This window comes from Mytilus trossulus, unplaced genomic scaffold (genome assembly GCF_036588685.1).
Source record: "Mytilus trossulus isolate FHL-02 unplaced genomic scaffold, PNRI_Mtr1.1.1.hap1 h1tg000233l__unscaffolded, whole genome shotgun sequence".
NCBI classification, from domain to species: Eukaryota; Metazoa; Mollusca; class Bivalvia; order Mytilida; family Mytilidae; genus Mytilus; species Mytilus trossulus.
In genome coordinates, this window is record NW_026963314.1 from 1,026,210 (window position 1) to 1,044,864 (window position 18,655).

General features: G+C 32.3%; 1 pseudogene; it reads right to left on the minus strand.

Moving 5' to 3' along the window:
• Positions 1–852: 852 nt before the first annotated feature.
• On the minus strand, positions 853–15,923 carry LOC134701165 (aplysianin-A-like; annotated as a pseudogene).
• Between the last annotated feature and the right edge of the window lie 2,732 nt (positions 15,924–18,655).

Genomic DNA, 18,655 nt, shown 5'->3' on the forward strand with positions numbered 1-18,655 from the left:
AAAACATGGCTGCCATGGCTAAAACATGAGGTAAAATCCAGTTTTTGGCTAAAACCTCAAAAACCAAAGCAAAGCATTTAAAGCAAATCTGACAGGCAACAGTAGCAACATTCCAGCAGCACCTGCATACGGGGTATATATCTCCCAATTGATTCGATATTCCCGTGCTTGCATTTCCTATCACGATTTTCTTGATAGAGGGTTACTGCTCACAAGGAAGCTATTAAACCAGGAGTTCCAAATGGTTAAATTGAAATCATTCCTTCGTAAATTTTACAGACGCCATCACGAGTTGGTTGACTGTTATGGAATAACCGTTTCACAAATGATATCGGATATGTTCCTCATGAACGTGATCAACCGAATTATACTATTTACCGGATTTGTAATCCCATAAGCAACACGACGGGTGCCACATGTGGAGCAGAATCTGCTACCCTTCCGGAGCACCTGAGATCACCCTTAGGTTTGGTGGGGTTCGTGTTGTTTATTCTTAAGTTTTTTGTGTTGTATCATGTGCACTATTGTTTTTCTGTTTGTATTTTTTTCATTTTTAGCCATGGCGTTGTCAGTTTGTTTTAGATTTATGAGTTTGACTGTCCCTGTTGGTATCTTTCGTCTTTCTTTTCTCTTTGCTTTAATATATCGTTTAAAAATGAGAATATAAGAAAATTATGGGTGCAATTTAAGCAGTTATAGATCTTTAAGTGCAAATAATTTAGTTTATATATTTGGTTCATCATTTCAGATTAAAAGAATTCATTACAACACAGTTATGACGAACAGGTTTTATTTCTTAATTGCAAAGTCCTGAAAAGTAAAAGCACATACTACAAAAATAAAGTAATAGTTTTACTCTCTACATTTTAAACCAAAATATGGCATAACGAGCTCCACTACTTGCAACGCTGAGTTAGAGAACGAAGAGCGAGAACTGAATGCGTTTACAGCTACAAACACATCATCATTCTTTGACGGTTTTGTCATCTGTTTTTCAACTTCCGGCCATATATATCCTGGCATCCATAGCTGCCACGCCCCACCATATGGATAATTCTGCCAATAACCGAAAATTCCATTTATTGGTGGTGGTATGTCTGAAAGTGGAAGTCGATATATGGCAGACAAATATTTGTTTGTAACTTTGACAATTTCTTTTCCAACGGAGAAGACCACATCCCTATTATTTATATTACCATGTTCCCTTTCAATTAGTTCGTTCCAGTATGACATTTCACTATCGGTGTACATGGGTAGTAGTATGGACTTTGTAGGATTAGCTTTTGATGTACCGAAATCGGAAGTTTGCTTTAATGGGGTATCTGATATAGCATATTTGGAGTAAACCGGAGAATTTCTCCACCAAGGGATATTATAAGCTAGAAAAAGTTTCCCAGCGCTGACATCTTTCACTGATTTGGTTATGTATTCTCTGATATGAGGTTGGTGCAAACCTTTCCAGTTCAGCCTTTCAAGTGATAATCTATTGACTGCAAGGATGATCTTTTTAGCACACTTCTTTATCAAAGGTTTATTCTGAAAACAAAACATTTATTTTAATGTATTTGCATATTGTTTAATATACTTTATAGTGAAAACAAGAGTATTGTATGTATAAGTAACCAATGGTAGTGGTTCTGTATGCTTTCCGTGTGAAAATCAATCACGGCTAATACAGGTTCAATTTATTTGAAATTCATAAGACCCGAACTTTAGATTATGGTAACACCAACATTTGTACTCGCTTAACACAGGTGGTTTCTAGAGTGCATTCATTGCTAACCAAAATTACTTAAACGTTATGTGGTGTTTGTTATATACACGCTACAAATGTAGAAACAAACACATCGTTTAATCACTGTTTACTGACCCTATTTGAACTTTCAATAACCATGATAACGCATCCACGTGTTGTTGGTAAACAGACTTTTCACAACCGTAAAAGTAAAAATAACGTTCAATCATGGTGAAGTTAGAAACAATGGTAGCGTTTGTTCTAACACAAGATGAACAACAAACTGTAGGCGTTGACTTTCTAACACAAACTACACAAACGACTAAGCGCGCACATGTGTTGATTATTTGTTTCTAAAATACGTTTGTCAAGTTGACATACAATTTGACAAACTATGCAAACGCTACAAATGCGCCTTGTTGCTTGTCGTTTGTTTGCTAAAACGCTACATTTGTTTCTAACTTCAAACTGATTAAACGAAGTATTTGTTTCTACGTTTGTAAAAAGTCTGATTACAAATATCATGTACATGCATTATTCAGTTATTGAAAGTTAAAAAAAAGGGTAAATAAAGTCTTATTAAACAATGTATTTTTTCTACTTTTGTAGCGTTAAGAAAACAACAACAAACGCGACACAAAGTTTACAAATCAAGGCAACAGGAGTATACCACTTTTTTAAACTCGTAAAAAGATGGACCAAAAAATCGGGGTATAACCAACTAAAACTGAGGGAAACGCATTAAATATAAGAGGAGAACAACGACACAACATAAAAATGTAACACACACAGAAACGGACTATGCATAAGACAAAATTTACACATTTGTATTATAATGAGTTTATATAAATTAATATTGTTTTATAAGATGCCATTGCTAGTTGACATTTCACCAGCTCAGTAGTCAGCACTTCGGTGTTGACATGAATACCAATTATATGGTCATTTTGATAAATTTCCTGTTAAAATTTTTTCCCCTTCTAAACACCTATTGATTTTCTTATCCAAGAAATAGATTACCTTAGTCGTATTTGGGACATCTTTTGGGAATTTGGGTCCTTAATGCTCTTAAAGTTTTAACTTGTACATGTTTTATGGCTTTTAAACCTTTTTGATATGAGCGTCACTAATGAATCGTATATAGACGAAATGCGCGTCTCGCGTATTAAATTATAATCCTGATACCTTTGAAAACCAATATAGTTTTTTCATTATACATTTAAATAGTATTGTATACATCAATTACCTTTACAATGCTTGTCCGTCCATTTCTTGTAATCGTACGTTCGAAGTACAAGTTGTAATAACCATTTCTCATTTTCTTAATTGCTTTTAAGTGGTGATTCAGCTTAACATTGTGCTGGTTGTTTAAATATATTACATATATATTTTTAATTTAGTTAAGATGCAATGAATTTTGAGAATTGATTTTTCCTTGTTGACTTTTGTCTTATATTTGCTTCGTTTCATGGAACGAAGTTATAAGTTGTTTCATCAATTTAGTAAAATAAAATGAAATATCTGCATTCCCTCAGTTGTACACTTGATCGTTACATTGATATTACAAAAACACATGATCAGTTATTATTATGTTATTCACGCGAAGTTTTACTTAAATTTACGATATTTTCCAAACACAATGTTTTATCTACAGCTAAACTGACAAATGAAAACGTGTGAATTAATGATGTGTGAAGGAGAAATTTACATTATAACGTTAATTAACAAATAAGGGTATCGGCCAAGATGTTGCTTATCTTCTGCATAAAATGTTTGAACGAGTGCCATGAGTAAAGCAGGATCTTAACTTATACATATAAGATTTGAACGAGTGCAATGAGTGAAGCAGGATGTTAACTTCTACATATAAGATTTGAACGATCGCCATGAGTGAAGCAGGATGTTAAATTATACATATAAGATTTGAACGATCGCCATGAGTGAAGCAGGATGTTAAATTCTACATATAAGATTTGAACGAATGCCATGAGTGAAGCAGGATCTTAACTTCTACATATAAGATTTGAACAAATGCCATGAGTGAAGCAGGATGTTAACTTCTACATATAAGATTTGAACGAGTGATATAAGTGAAGCAGGATGTTGAATTATACATATAAGATTTGAACGAGTGCTATGAGTAAAGCAGGATCTTAACGTCTACATATAAGATTTGAACGAGTGATATAAGTGAAGCAGGATGTTGACTTATACATATAAGATTTGAACGAGTGATATAAGTGAAGCAGGATCTTAACTTATACATATAAGATTTGAACGAGTGCCGTGAGTGAAGCATGATCTTAACTTCTACATATAAGATTTGAACGAATGCCATGAGTGAAGCATGATCTTAACTTCTACATATAAGATTTGAACGGGTGCCATGAGTAAAGCAGGATCTTAACTTCTACATATAAGATTTGAACGAGTGATATAAGTGAAGTAGGATGTTAACTTCTACATATAATATTTGAACGAATGCCATGAGTGAAGCATGATCTTAACTTCTACATATAAGATTTGAACGAATGTCATGAGTGAAGCAGGATCTTAACTTCTACATATAAGATCCGAACGGGTGCCATGAGTAAAGCAGGATCTTAACTTCTACATATAAGATTTGAACGAGTGATATAAGTGAAGTAGGATGTTAACTTCTACATATAATATTTGAATGAGTGCCATGAGTAAAGCAGGATCTTAACTTCTACATATAATATTTGAATGAGTGCTATGAGTAAAGCCGGATCTTAACTTCTACATATAAGATTTGAACGAGTGCTATAAGTGAAGCATGATCTTAACTTCTACATATAAGATTTGAACGAGTGCCATGAGTGAAGCAGGATCTTAACTTCTACATATAAGATTTGAATGAGTGCCATGAGTAAAGCAGGATCTTAACTTATACATATAAGATTTGAACGAATGCCGTGAGTGAAGCAGGATCTTAACTTATATATATAAGATTTGAACGAGTGCTATGAGTGGAGCAGGATCTTAACTTCTACATATAAATTTTGAACGAGTGCCATGAGTAAAGCAGGATCTTAACTTCTACATATAATATTTGAATGAGTGCTATGAGTAAAGCAGGATCTTAACTTCTACATATAATATTTGAATGAGTGATATAAGTGAAGCATGATCTTAACTTATACATATAAGATTTGAACGAATGCTATGAGTGAAGCATGATCTTAACTTCTACATATAAGATTTGAATGAGTGCCATGAGTAAAGCAGGATCTTAACTTCTACATATAATATTTGAATGAGTGATATAAGTGAAGCATGATCTTAACTTCTACATATAAGATTTGAACGAGTGCCCTGAGTGAACCAGGATCTTAACTTCTACAGGATTTGTTTGCCACTAAAGAGAAACATGATAGTTCACCGTATAATTTCATTTGTGTTCGTTTTGCTCATTCGCTAGTTTTATGTGTGATGATTTTGGACAGTTGTCGTTTAATTGTTTTTATATTTGATCATGATTTCGTCGGTTTTAACTTGACGTTGCTATAACCTTTCTCATTTTGAACTCACCTTCGAGTCGCCCAAAGGAACTCTTCAAGTAGCTTTTCAGGTATAGAACTAAATCCTGTTGTCACTGTTAAAACTTCATTCTCTGCATGAGACGGAGGCGATGTAATAACCTTTGCCGATGCACTTAAACCTAAGCTAATGAAGGAAGCTGTGTCTCTGATATAATTCTGTGCTTCTGAACTAAGGAATTTATGGTACAACGAATTGATAATACAAAAATAGAGCACAAATATGAAATGCATTTTAATAATATTTTTCACTCACTTGTGGTCGACTGTTATTTTCGTTTCAATTTCGGTCCGGGTTTTTTCCCTGACATACTGATATACATTAAAGCTTTTAAAATTAATCACATTTCCTTTCGTCAAAAACATCTACGATTCTAATATTATAAAGTAAGATTAACAGATGGAGGATAAAACGTAAATTCAAATAAATACCGAAGAAAATTCAAAACGGATAGTCCCTAGGACAGTTAAATTTAATTTTCTCTTCAATTACAAACAAAATTGAGTATGGAAATGAGGAATGTGTCAGAGACAACAACCCGACCAAAGAGTAGATGAAACCTTTTTGGGCAGAAATTAGTTCTTCTCTAATATATTCATCTAAATGAAATGCTGACGATTCCATCTGTCAGTCAACGTAGGGGTTATGACAATTCACATCCCCATCAAATTATTGTTTTAAGACTAAAAAATAAGATCTTTGAAAAATATATTAAGATAGGTGTTTATTCTTGGTCCTTTACATTTTTCTCTATGTATTTGCTCTATAAATATATTTTCTTATGGAAGTTGAAATAGGTGTTTATTAGACCTCATAACACATCAAAAGAAGAAACCATAGTTGTCAACAATATATCGTCGTCTTTAAAACTTGTCACACTCAAACTCGCCCTGAGTCTATAGAATTGCTAACATACTATTTATCTATTACCAATACTATTTATTATTACAAAGAATGATACTACATATCATAATTATACATGGGAATAATTACATCAGATGTATGTTTCATTATAATACGTTATTCTGATTGGCTAACTGCACATCACATGTTATTCCGTAAGCAATTGCATTAGAAAATCAAATTTATCATTCATGATGACACGAGGTCTCACAATAAAGTGCACAGGTGAATTAAATAAAACTTGATAAAAATCGTCTTTTCATGATCCTAGATAAAAAAAAATGTAATAAAAGTATTGAATGCTTCTTTTTGTAACTTTATAGGGTTGTAAAAGCGTTGACCGTGCGTACATTTTTAGCATTAAGCGACTCCGCGCTTCATACAAAATGTACTTCGGTCAACGTTGTTACACCCCAATAAATTTACAAAAAGAAGCATTTCATTCTTAATTGTTAAATATTGTTTGCTGATCTTTGTGTAGAAACGTCTTGAAATTGATTCTATAGTTAAGCTGCTGTTTGACTGACGTATAAACTATAGATCCTTTTAAGTCGGATCTTTTATATTATTTTTGATCTTACATTCTTAATTCATTAAATTGATGCTTAACTTCACCATTAACCACGCATTGATTTTGAATAATTGATATGATACAACAAAATTAGATATTACCTTAGCTTGTACATTGGAAGTCCATTAACATCTTTAATTTGAAATCATTTAGCATCTTCAGGGACATTAGTCGTTAGTACGTCGGTATAAATTCGTGAACATTTCCCTGAAATTATATAACAACAGATTTTGATAAAGAAATAACCAACTATTTTTTATCATCAAAGTTTTATACAAAATATAAAGTATAATTGAATTACATTTATGATGGGGTACTTTAAATCTCTGAAGGTATCATTTATTCATAAATTGATATAATTATTATATTGAACGGGCATGATATAATTTTAAATTAAGATCATCAATCAAGAAATATTATGGTCGTCATCATGAGCTGATTGGCCATTATGATAAAAGTGTGTCAGAAACCAAATATGATTTTCTTCCGCAGTCATAATAACTTTCCATCATTACCGAACTGAACAAAGAAGTAACACGATTTGTGCCGTATACAGTACGGGAAATTCTTACCCCTTCCGGAGCACTTGATTTCACTACCTGATTTTAGTGGAGTTCGTGTTGTTTTCTAATCTATGACATTTCTTTAAGTTTTCCAATTAATGGCGTATTTCTGCAAAGGTCGGACAATTGAACTATTTCAATTGTTTATGATTACATTTGATAGTTAAAACTTATTCAGGGATACAGATCTAATAAATGTAAGCAACAACTTAGGTAAAATGTACCATTGAAGTTGACTAACTGGTTTCTGCTCATTCGGAAGTAGTTTGTAAGGAGTACTGGTACCCCCTAAATCTTTGTATCGTAGATGTGCTCCACGTACGTGTACAGTAGTATCAGCTGATGCTCCACTGCCTAAAACTAATTTTTGGACCGAAAGTCCTAATTCTCGTATTGTATCATACAGTAATTTGTGTGCTGGAAATATGTAATAAGTAGTTAGATCAGTTTAAATCATATCAATGCATTATTTTGATAACTAAATTTCAATATTTAATTAGATAATGCAATGCTATAGTGATGATTCATTCAAATGTAACAACTGTTAATCCCCCCTTGCAGATCAAAAATTTTCTATTTTATTTTTGTTATTCCCTACTCAATAAAAAAAAATAAAAAAACTTTTCAACGACTAACTAACAATAACAAGGTGAACCATCCTTTTTATTATATAATTGTAAAGAGCAGTGTAAATTTTCATTTTGGCAAAGTATAAGAAAATGTTGCTCAGGAAAACATATACCAATGATCTATTAGAAAAAAAAATGAATTGTTCTTTCCGAATATAAAGAGACTGAAATTTAGAATTATAATTTAAGTTGATGATTTTTTTTTTAAATTTGACTTTATACTTTTTTTAATCTTACGTGTTGCAGAGAATCGCATAGCGCTGAGCTCAATATTGATGTCAGGAATATCTGGAAATTTCATCGTGTAACATCTTCCCCCTACTCTGTTAGAGTATTCGTACACAGTTATTTGTTTATTTAGGTTTCTGAGTCTCCATCCAGCGTATGTTCCAGCTATACCGGCTCCTATTATAGCTACATCATCACATGACCTCGCTTTAAAATATACATCAGAAAATACTGAGTTTAGTAAACATTTAGATATGACATCTTTATATTTCTTGATTGCCCCAATATGAAATAAAACCATTATATTGTGCGTACTAGTTCCAGGATACAACTTTCTGTCTGAAGAATTATCATGTATGGTATTTTAAGATTATGTTTAAGGTGTCGTGTCCCTGAAAAAACTGACTCTATATATTATCAATAGTTATTTTTATAATATGGATTGAACGTCATTTATCAATGTTTTCTTCAAAGAATTTCGTTATTCTAGACATTTGTGAGTTCTAGTACAAATGAATAAAAAAAGACGAAATTATTGTGTGTCCTTTTTTATATCTCCTTTTGCTTTTCCGACCCTATCCTCTCGATGTCCTTTTTGTCCTTTAATTTTACTCCTAGGTTTTCATGAAATAATTATTTTGCCTATTGGTATGTATGGTTTGTAGAATTCCTCCTTTCACTAGAAACACACATAAAAGAACAATGAACAAACTTTTGGAAACATATGAATGTGGCATTACTGGTTAAGTTCAAAAAGTCTTTTTTAAAGCCGACCAACAATATTATTCGTTAAACACTAGTACAACCTTATGACAAATGCAGATATGGTCCTTATAATAAACCATATGCCAAGTAGCCAATAGTAGATATAAACAGAAGGAGTGTGGGATTAACATGTCAAATGATTTTTTGTAGAAGTACACGTTACGCCGATTTAAATTGCATCGCTTGTAAACATGAAAAATGTTTTACTGGAACAATTATTATGTAACACCTTGTTGAAAAGGAGTGTAGCATGTATAAAATATCAATATATTTCTGTATTATGTATTGTGAAATTTCGTATAAGTATATACTTTTCTTATATAAGTTAAGTTTCTTATACCATAGATATTATATCTTTGTTTATTTACACTGCTTCTTTTGCATATGCACTATTTCTGTACCAAAAGTCAGTGGTACTGGAATTCCACTTTTGATATTCAGTATATCAGCGACAAAATATTTGAACCGACGTTGATAAGTTTAAAATAAGAAAACACTTTTAAAAGCTTCAAATACTTGTTTTCTACATTTGAAAATGTCTGTACCAAGTCAGGAATATGACGGTTCTTGTCCATACGTTTTTGATGCATTTTGTTATTTGATTTTGTCATGTGATTATGGACTTTCAGAATTGATTTTCCTCTAAGTTCAGTATTTAACTTTTTACTTGATACAAATGAAAGCCGAAAAATTAGCGATGGTAGGGAAAATGAGCAACTCGTTTTCTGATTTTCCATGAATGCCCTTTTCCAAGCAAGTCTGTCGGCCCTTCACCAACCCTCGTTTGGTACTGGACTCTTACACATTTCGTATTTTTTTAATCATACGAGTTTAATAAATGGATTGTCGGGGATGTATAAGAATGCAGTATTTATTACTCATTTTTGTAATCATTATCAAACTGCTACTTATTTTGGATGTTTGAATACACAGTACCTGTTGTATCTGCTCTACTGTTGTAAAATTTAAAATATTATACCTGCTTAGATCGGTCAGGGCTGTTTATAGGGACTGTATTTCCACGGAGTTGTAAAATTTAAAATATTATACCAGCTTAGATCGGTCAGGGCTGTTTATTGGGACTGTATTTCCACGGAGTTGTAAAATTAAAAATATTATACCAGCTTAGATTGGTCAGGGCTGATTATAGGGACTGTATTTCAACGCATTTTAAAAATTTTATCTGTCGTCAAATTTGGAGGGTTAGAATGGTACTAGTTCATATAGCAAATTACTATACAAATTTGTGCATATCTTTGCAGTCTCTTTATCGTGTTTGAAATTATTGAATTGTACCAGCGTCTTTTATGTTCTCTTAAACTGGATTTTTTGTATACATTTAAAGATTGTGATAGTTTTTATAATCAAAATAGATTGACATGATTCATTTCAAATCGTGATTATACAGATGAAGAATATCTTTCATCTGAAATATTTTACATTTGTTCGTTTTTTGTTATGTTTTGGTAATGTTGTACCCTGTTAGACTTGTGATCAATTTTTTTGGCGATCGTCAATTGTAGTGAACCTGGTTTATTAAAATTTTTAAAAGAACACCAGTTGTTCGACCTGTTAGTCAAATGCATTTTGTTGCACTTTTTTGCCTTTTGGAAAATGTTGTTTTTGCTGTTTTTAGACCCCTCTACAATGAAATGTGTTTTACACACACACACGTATAAAGATGGCAGTTGTTATCAAACGCAATAATAATTTAAAGAATTATCACATTTAATTGTTGATGATATTTACAATTTTATAACAAATGCAGATATAGTCTTTATAATTTACCATATGGAAAGTAGCCAGTAGTAGATATGTAGGACTCAAATCTATGGGGGTTCCAAATCTATCGCAGATTCCTAATCTATGGCAAATGTTACGTTACAAACGCCAAACGTCTCAAATTTATGACAGTTTTTTGTTTTCTCCAAATCTATTGCAGTTCTAACATATAACGTCACAATTCAATAACGCATTATTACATCGAAACCGCCGCAAACGATGGCGGAACCCATAGATTTGAACACCATTCTAGATAACGACAATTTAACGATTGTTTACATAAAGATGAGACCCATAAGCCAGAAAAGGGACACAATGTGCTGTACCGGTCGAAGTCCGCGATGGACAAGGACACCGCGCTTTTTTCGGCAGCGGATATTTCAGAAAAGGAATTATTAAAGTAAAAATTTTACTGTCTACGGTTGGCAAAGTTTATAAAGTGAAACATAAAATTAACAGATACCAATTTTATTCAGATTGTCATAAAATAAAAAAATATGCCATAACGATGAATAACATATTATTTGAACATTCAAACTGTTCATTTTTATTTATCCCCCTTTTTTATTTAATAAAAATCAACCTTCTTGTTTGTTAAGGGACTTAACGTTCATTGACCTTCATTACTAGTTGGTTAAATAAATGCACAGATTAGAAAATGTTTATTTTTACAAGGCACACCATTTCAATCTTGAAGTCTGTATTTATATTATGAAATCATCATTTACGTTTTTTTGCCGCCATTATTTTGTTGACCAGTATTTACTGTTTATTTCACAAATGTTTATAGACATGCTTCCGTTGTCGTACATGTTCACTTGTTTAAATAATGCAAGTTAATGGTCGTATGTGTACTGCATTATTTTCCATTTGCAATTTATTTTCCATAGACTTGGACACAATAAAATAACGCAAAAAATTAGGAAATTACAAAACTTGCCATAGATTAGGATTTTTAAAAGCTGCCATAGAATTGGAATGGCATGACATCTTATTTGCCATAAATTAGAAATCTGCCATAGATTTGGAAACCACCATGGATTTGAGTCTTACAGATATAAATCGACGGAGTGTGTGATTAAAATGGCAAGCCATTTTTGTCTTAAAGTACGCGTTACGCCGATTTCAATTTTAACGCTTGTTAACATGCAACATGTCATACTGGAATAATTATTAAGTAACACCTTGTTGAAAAGGAGTTTAACATGTATAAACTATCAATATATTTCTGTATTACATGTATATATTGTAAAATTTCGTATAAGTTTATACTTATCTTATATGACATACAAAGTATTTTTATACCATAGATATAATATCTATGTTTTCAAATCTATGGCGGGTTCCAAATCTATGACAGAATCCTAATCTATGGCAAATGTGACGTTACAAACGCCAAACAACTCAAATCTATATAAAGCAGATTTTTGTTTTCTCCAAATCTATGGCATATCTAACATATAACGTCACAATTCAATAACGCCATATTAAATCGTCACCGCCGCAAACGATGGCAGAACCCATAGATTTGAACACCATTCTAGATGACAACAATTTGACGAGTTTTAACATGAAGATGTGACCCATAAGCCAAAAAAAGGGACACAATGTGCTGTACCGGTCGAAGTCCGCGATGAACAAGGACACCGCGCTTTTTTCGGCAGCGGATATTTCAGAAAAGGAATTATTAAAGTAAAAATTTTACTGTCTACGGTTGGCAAAGTTTATAAAGTGAAACATAAAATTAACAGATACCAATTTTATTCAGATTGTCAAAAAATAAAAAAAATATGCCATAACGATGAATAACATATTATTTGAACATTCAAACTGTTCATTTTTATTTATCCCCCTTTTTTATTTAATAAAAATCAACCTTCTTGTTTGTTAAGGGATTTAACGTTCATTCACCTTCATTACTAGTTGGTTAAATAAATGCACAGATTAGAAAATGTTTATTTTTACAAGGCACACCATTTCAATCTTGAAGTCTGTATTTATATTATGAAATCATCATTTACGTTTTTTTGCCGCCATTATTTTGTTGACCAGTATTTACTGTTTATTTCACAAATGTTTATAGACATGCTTCCGTTGTCGTACATGTTCACTTGTTTAAATAATGCAAGTTAATGGTCGTATGTGTACTGCATTATTTTCCATTTGCAATTTATTTTCCATAGACTTGGACAGAATAAAATAACGCAAAAAATTAGGAAATTACAAAACTTGCCATAGATTAGGATTTTTAAAAGCTGCCATAGAATTGGAATGGCATGACATCTTATTTGCCATAAATTAGGAATCTGCCATAGATTTGGAAACCACCATGGATTTGAGTCTTACAGATATAAATCGACGGAGTGTGTGATTAAAATGGCAAGCCATTTTTGTCTTAAAGTACGCGTTACGCCGATTTCAATTTTAACGCTTGTTAACATGCAACATGTCATACTGGAATAATTATTACGTAACACCTTGTTGAAAAGGAGTTTAACATGTATAAACTATCAATATATTTCTGTATTACATGTATATATTGTAAAATTTCGTATAAGTTTATACTTATCTTATATGACATACAAAGTATTTTTATACCATAGATATAATATCTATGTTTTCAAATCTATGGCGGGTTCCAAATCTATGACAGAATCCTAATCTATGGCAAATGTGACGTTACAAACGCCAAACAACTCAAATCTATATAAAGCAGATTTTTGTTTTCTCCAAATCTATGGCATATCTAACATATAACGTCACAATTCAATAACGCCATATTAAATCGTCACCGCCGCAAACGATGGCAGAACCCATAGATTTGAACACCATTCTAGATGACAACAATTTGACGAGTTTTAACATGAAGATGTGACCCATAAGCCAAAAAAAGGGACACAATGTGCTGTACCGGTCGAAGTCCGCGATGAACAAGGACACCGCGCTTTTTCACTAGCGGATATTTCAGAAAAAGAGTTATTAAAGTAAACATTTTACTGTCTACGGTTGGCAGAGTTTATAAAGTGAAACATGAAATTAACGGATACCAATTTTATTTAGATTGTCATAAAATAAAAAAGATGCCATAACGATGAATAACATATTATTTGAACGTTCAAACTGTTCATTTGTATTTATCCCCCTTTTTTTTATTTATTAAACATCCACCTTCTTGTTTGTTTAGGGACTTAACGTTCATTGACCTTCAGTACTAGTTGGTTAAATAAATGCACAGATTAGAAAATGTTTATTTTTACAAGGCATATCATTTCAATCTTGAAGTCTGTATTTATGTTATGAATTCATCATTTACCTGTGTTTGCCGCCATTATTTTGTTGACCAGTATTTACTGTTTATTTCACAAATGTTTATAGACATGCTTCCGTTGTCGTACATGTTCACTTGTTTAAATGATGCAAGTTAATGGTCGTATGTGTACTGCATTATTTTCCATTTGCAATGTATTTTCCATAGACTTTTTGGAATTTTTGGTCCTCAATGCTCTTCAACTTTGTATATGTTTTGGCTTTTTCACTATTTTGATCTGAGCGTCACTGATGAGTCTTATGTAGACGAAACGCGCGTCTGGCGTATGAAATTATAATCCTGGTACTTTTACTAACTATTGGACACAATAAAATACCGCCAAAAATTAGGAAATTACTAAACTTGCCATAGATTAGGATTTTTAAAAGCTGCCATAGAATTGGAATGGCATGACATCTTATTTGCCATAGATTAGGAATCTGCCATAGATTTGGAACCCACCATGGATTTGAGTCTTACAAATATAAATCGACGGAGTGTGTGATTAAAATGGCAAGCCATTTTTGTCTTAAAAGTACGCGTTATGCCGATTTCAATTTTAACGCTTGTTAACATGCAACATGTCATACTGGAATGATTATTATGTAACACCTTGTTGAAAAGGAGTGTAACATGTATAAACTATCAATATATATCTGTATTACATGTATGTATTGTGAAATTTCGTATAAGTATATACTTATCTTATATGACATAAAAAGTAACTTATATCATAGATATTATATCTATGTTTTTATACACAGCTACTTTTGCATAGAAACTATTTCTGTACCAAAAAATAGTAGTACTGGAATTCTACTTTTGATATTCAGTATATCAGCGACATAATATTTGAACCGACGTTGATAAGTTTGACCCGAACTTTTCAAGTCATCTTCTGGTTGCTGGTTAAAATAAGAAAACACTCCCGACAGATGCAAATACAGTCAAATAAGTCTTATATCAGGTTATCTGCATATTAGTATTATAAATATTAGCTGTTCGACACAATATGAAGGCTTTTGGGTTTCGTTCGCTGCGATCACTCTACAAAACACGTCATTTTGTGACTAACAGCTGATATTAACATCGTCAACATGCTGACAACCTGATAATCGGTTATTATGCCAAAAAGCTTAATAAAAGAAGAAGATATTGTAGGATTGCTTATCGTTCAAATATCCACCAGAGACCGAAGATGTAGATTTAGGCCTTCAATAGTCAGAAGAATTCATTCTGTATATAGTAAGCGACAAAAAGCACCAGCGTGACAAAATGTTAAATCGTTCAAACTAGAATCAAAGGTTTCAAGTGATAAAACAAAAGCAGAGATGCTATAAACTGCAACCAACGACACACACTGCATCACTGCATACAAGTGAGGGATTTAGCTAGCTATAAAACCAGATCTTATCAACCATTCTTTACATAAGAAAATGCCGGTTCCAAGTCAGGAATATGACAGTTGTTTTCCATTTGTGTTATGTGTTTGAGCTTTTGATTTTGCCATTTGATAAGGAACTTTCCTTTTTTTTTATGCGAAATTCAGTGCGTTTGTGATTCTACGTTTTACAGGCTCCTTGCTATCATGTTGCGACTCTCGTTGGTGCATTTTCTTTTAAATGTTATACATACAAATAGTTTTTAAAAAAATGAACCAGTGACTCTTCTTATATGATTTTGTCTTTGAGAATAAAATATAAAATATGTTTTTTTTAATACTTATGTTTCAATTTATATTGAAAACTGCAGTTGATATTGAAAACTGAAATAAGATAAGAAATGACTTACAGGAATAACGCCGACTTTTATGATATCTAGCCTCTATAGCCACAACAAATATGATGAAAATTATACCAACAGATTTCCATGCAGACATATTGTAATTCTGGAACATGACTGTATGTATATATGAAACTCAGCGAAAAACGTCAATTTATATTAACAGTATATGCTGATCCAGTTTCTTTTCGATCACGTGTCAATTAAAAAATTCTCAACTAAAACACATTAACATAACAACTAAAACTAGAGGCTCTAAAAAGCCTGTTTCGCTCACCTTGGTCTATGTGAATATTCAGCAAAGGACACAGATGGATTCATGACAAAATTGTGTTTTTGATGATGGTGATGTCTTTGTAGATCTTACCTTACTGAACATTCTTGCTGTGTACAATTATCCCTATCTATAATGATAGGTTTCAGTGGAAAATGTTAGTAAAAATTTACAAATTCTGTGAAAATTGTTAAAAATTGACTGTTAAGGGCAATAACTCCTTAGGGGGTAAATCGACAATTTTGGTCATGTTGACTTTTTTTTAGGTCTTACTTTGCTGTAAATTATTGCTGTTTACAGTTTATCTCTATCTATAATAATATTCAATATAATAACAAAAAACAGCAAAATTTCCTTAAAATTACCAATTTAGGGGCAGCAACCTAACAACCATTTGTCCAATTCATCTGAAAATTTCAGGGCAGATAGATCTTGAACTGATAAACAATTTAACCCCATACCAGATTTGTTCTAAATGCAATGGTTTTTGAGTTATAAGCCAAAAACTGCGGTTTACCCCTATGTTTTATTTTTATCCATGGCGGCCATCTTAGTAGGATGGCCGGGTCACCGGACACAAATTTTTAACTAGATACCCCAATAATGATTGTGGCAAAGTTTGATTTTATTTGGTCCAGTAGTTTCAGAGAAGAAGCTTTTTGTAAAAGTTAACGACGACGGACGACGCCGGACGCCAAATGATGAGAAAAGCTCACTTGGCCCTTTTGGCCAGGTGAGCTAAAAATACAAATGACGTGACTAATTCACTGTATGCAAATGATACGCAACATATATTTTAAGAGGCACTTAAATGATGGATTTCATATTTTTAAGATATAATTGAAGGACCGGTTTGACAAGATGTTTTTTAACCACTGTAATTTTTTGCAGTTATTCAGGTATTGTAATTTAAAAAAAAGGAAAATAACAAAAATTCCGAACTACAAGCGGAATTTAAAAACGGAAAGTTCTTTAAAAAATTGTAAAATCCATCTAACGAATGGAAAATATAGTCACAATTCTTACTTGGTACAGGCATTTCGTTAGGCAGAAAATATTGTATTAAACCTGTTTATGAATAGAAAGAACTCTCACTTGTGTGCCATTTATTTTGAATAATCATAATTTTATCGTATGTCGAAGGATTTGCAATGAATATTATCGAATATGCCTGTATTCTTGAAAAAAAATACCAAAATATTTTTTAAAACTTTTTTTATTTAAATTGGATGCATTTCCCCTGTTTAAAAGATTAATACAATGTTCAGCCATATCATTTGAGTTTACAAAATGTGTATTGAGCATTGGATATGTAAAGTTTATTCTCGTTATTTTAATTGATCACTTGTGCATAAATCCGATTGCTTTTTCAAATAATTCTTTTGGTAGACAAATTCATAACTGAAAGTCCTTGATAAAATGGCAAAATCAAAAGCTCAAACACATCAAAGTTACTGGATTCAAGTGATGGCCGGAAAATCAGTGATGGTAGGGAAAATGAGGGACTTGCTGTATGATTTTTCATAAATGACATTTTCAAAGCAAGTCTGTCACCTTTTTACGAACTCTCGATTAGTACTGGACGCAGTACGCTCTACCGTTGTAAAAATGATTATTATACCAGCTGAGATCGGTCAGGGCTGTTTATTCGGACTGCATTTCCACGCAGTTGTAACATCTTAACTGTCGTCAAATTTGGAGTCTTAGAATGATATCAGTTAATATCGCAAATTACTATTTCAAATTTTGGCATATCTTTGTAATTCTCATCGGATTTTGTCTAATGCTTCGTTTCTGTGTGTTTCACATTTTAATGTTGAGTCTTTGTTCTCCTCTTATATTTAATGCGTTTCCCTCAGATTTAGTTTGTTACACCGATATAGTTTTTTGTCCATAGATTAACGAGTTTTAAACAGCGGTATACTATTACCTTTATTTTGCAGTCTTTGTGTCGTGTTTGTGAACTTATTAAATTGTACCAGCGTCTCTGATGTTCGCTTAAAATGTTTGTTTTTTTTGTATACGTTTTAAGATTGTGATAGGTTTTTATAATCAAAATAGATTGACATGATTCATTTCACATCGTGATTATACTGATGAAGGATATCTGTTATCCGAAATGTTTTACATTTGTTCGTTTTATTGTTATTTTTTGGTAATATTGTACCCTTTTAAACTTGTGATCAATTTATTTGGCGATTGTCAATGGCAGTCAACATGGTTTAATAAACGAACACAAGTTGTTTGACCTGTTAGTCAAACGCGTTTTGTTTACTTTTGCACTTTTTTAGCCTTTTAGAAAATATTGTCTGTGCTGTATGTAGACTCCTCTACAACGACATTTGTCTTACACGCACACGTATAAAAATTTCCTTTTTAGCTCGCCTGGCCCACAGGGCCAAGTGAGCTTTTCTCATCACTTGGCGTCCGTCGTCGTTAACTTTTACAAAAATCTTCTCCTCTGAAACTGGTGGGCCAAATTAAATTAAACTTGGCCACAATAATCATTGGGGTATCTAGTTTAAAAAATGTGTGGCGTGACCCGGTCAACCAAC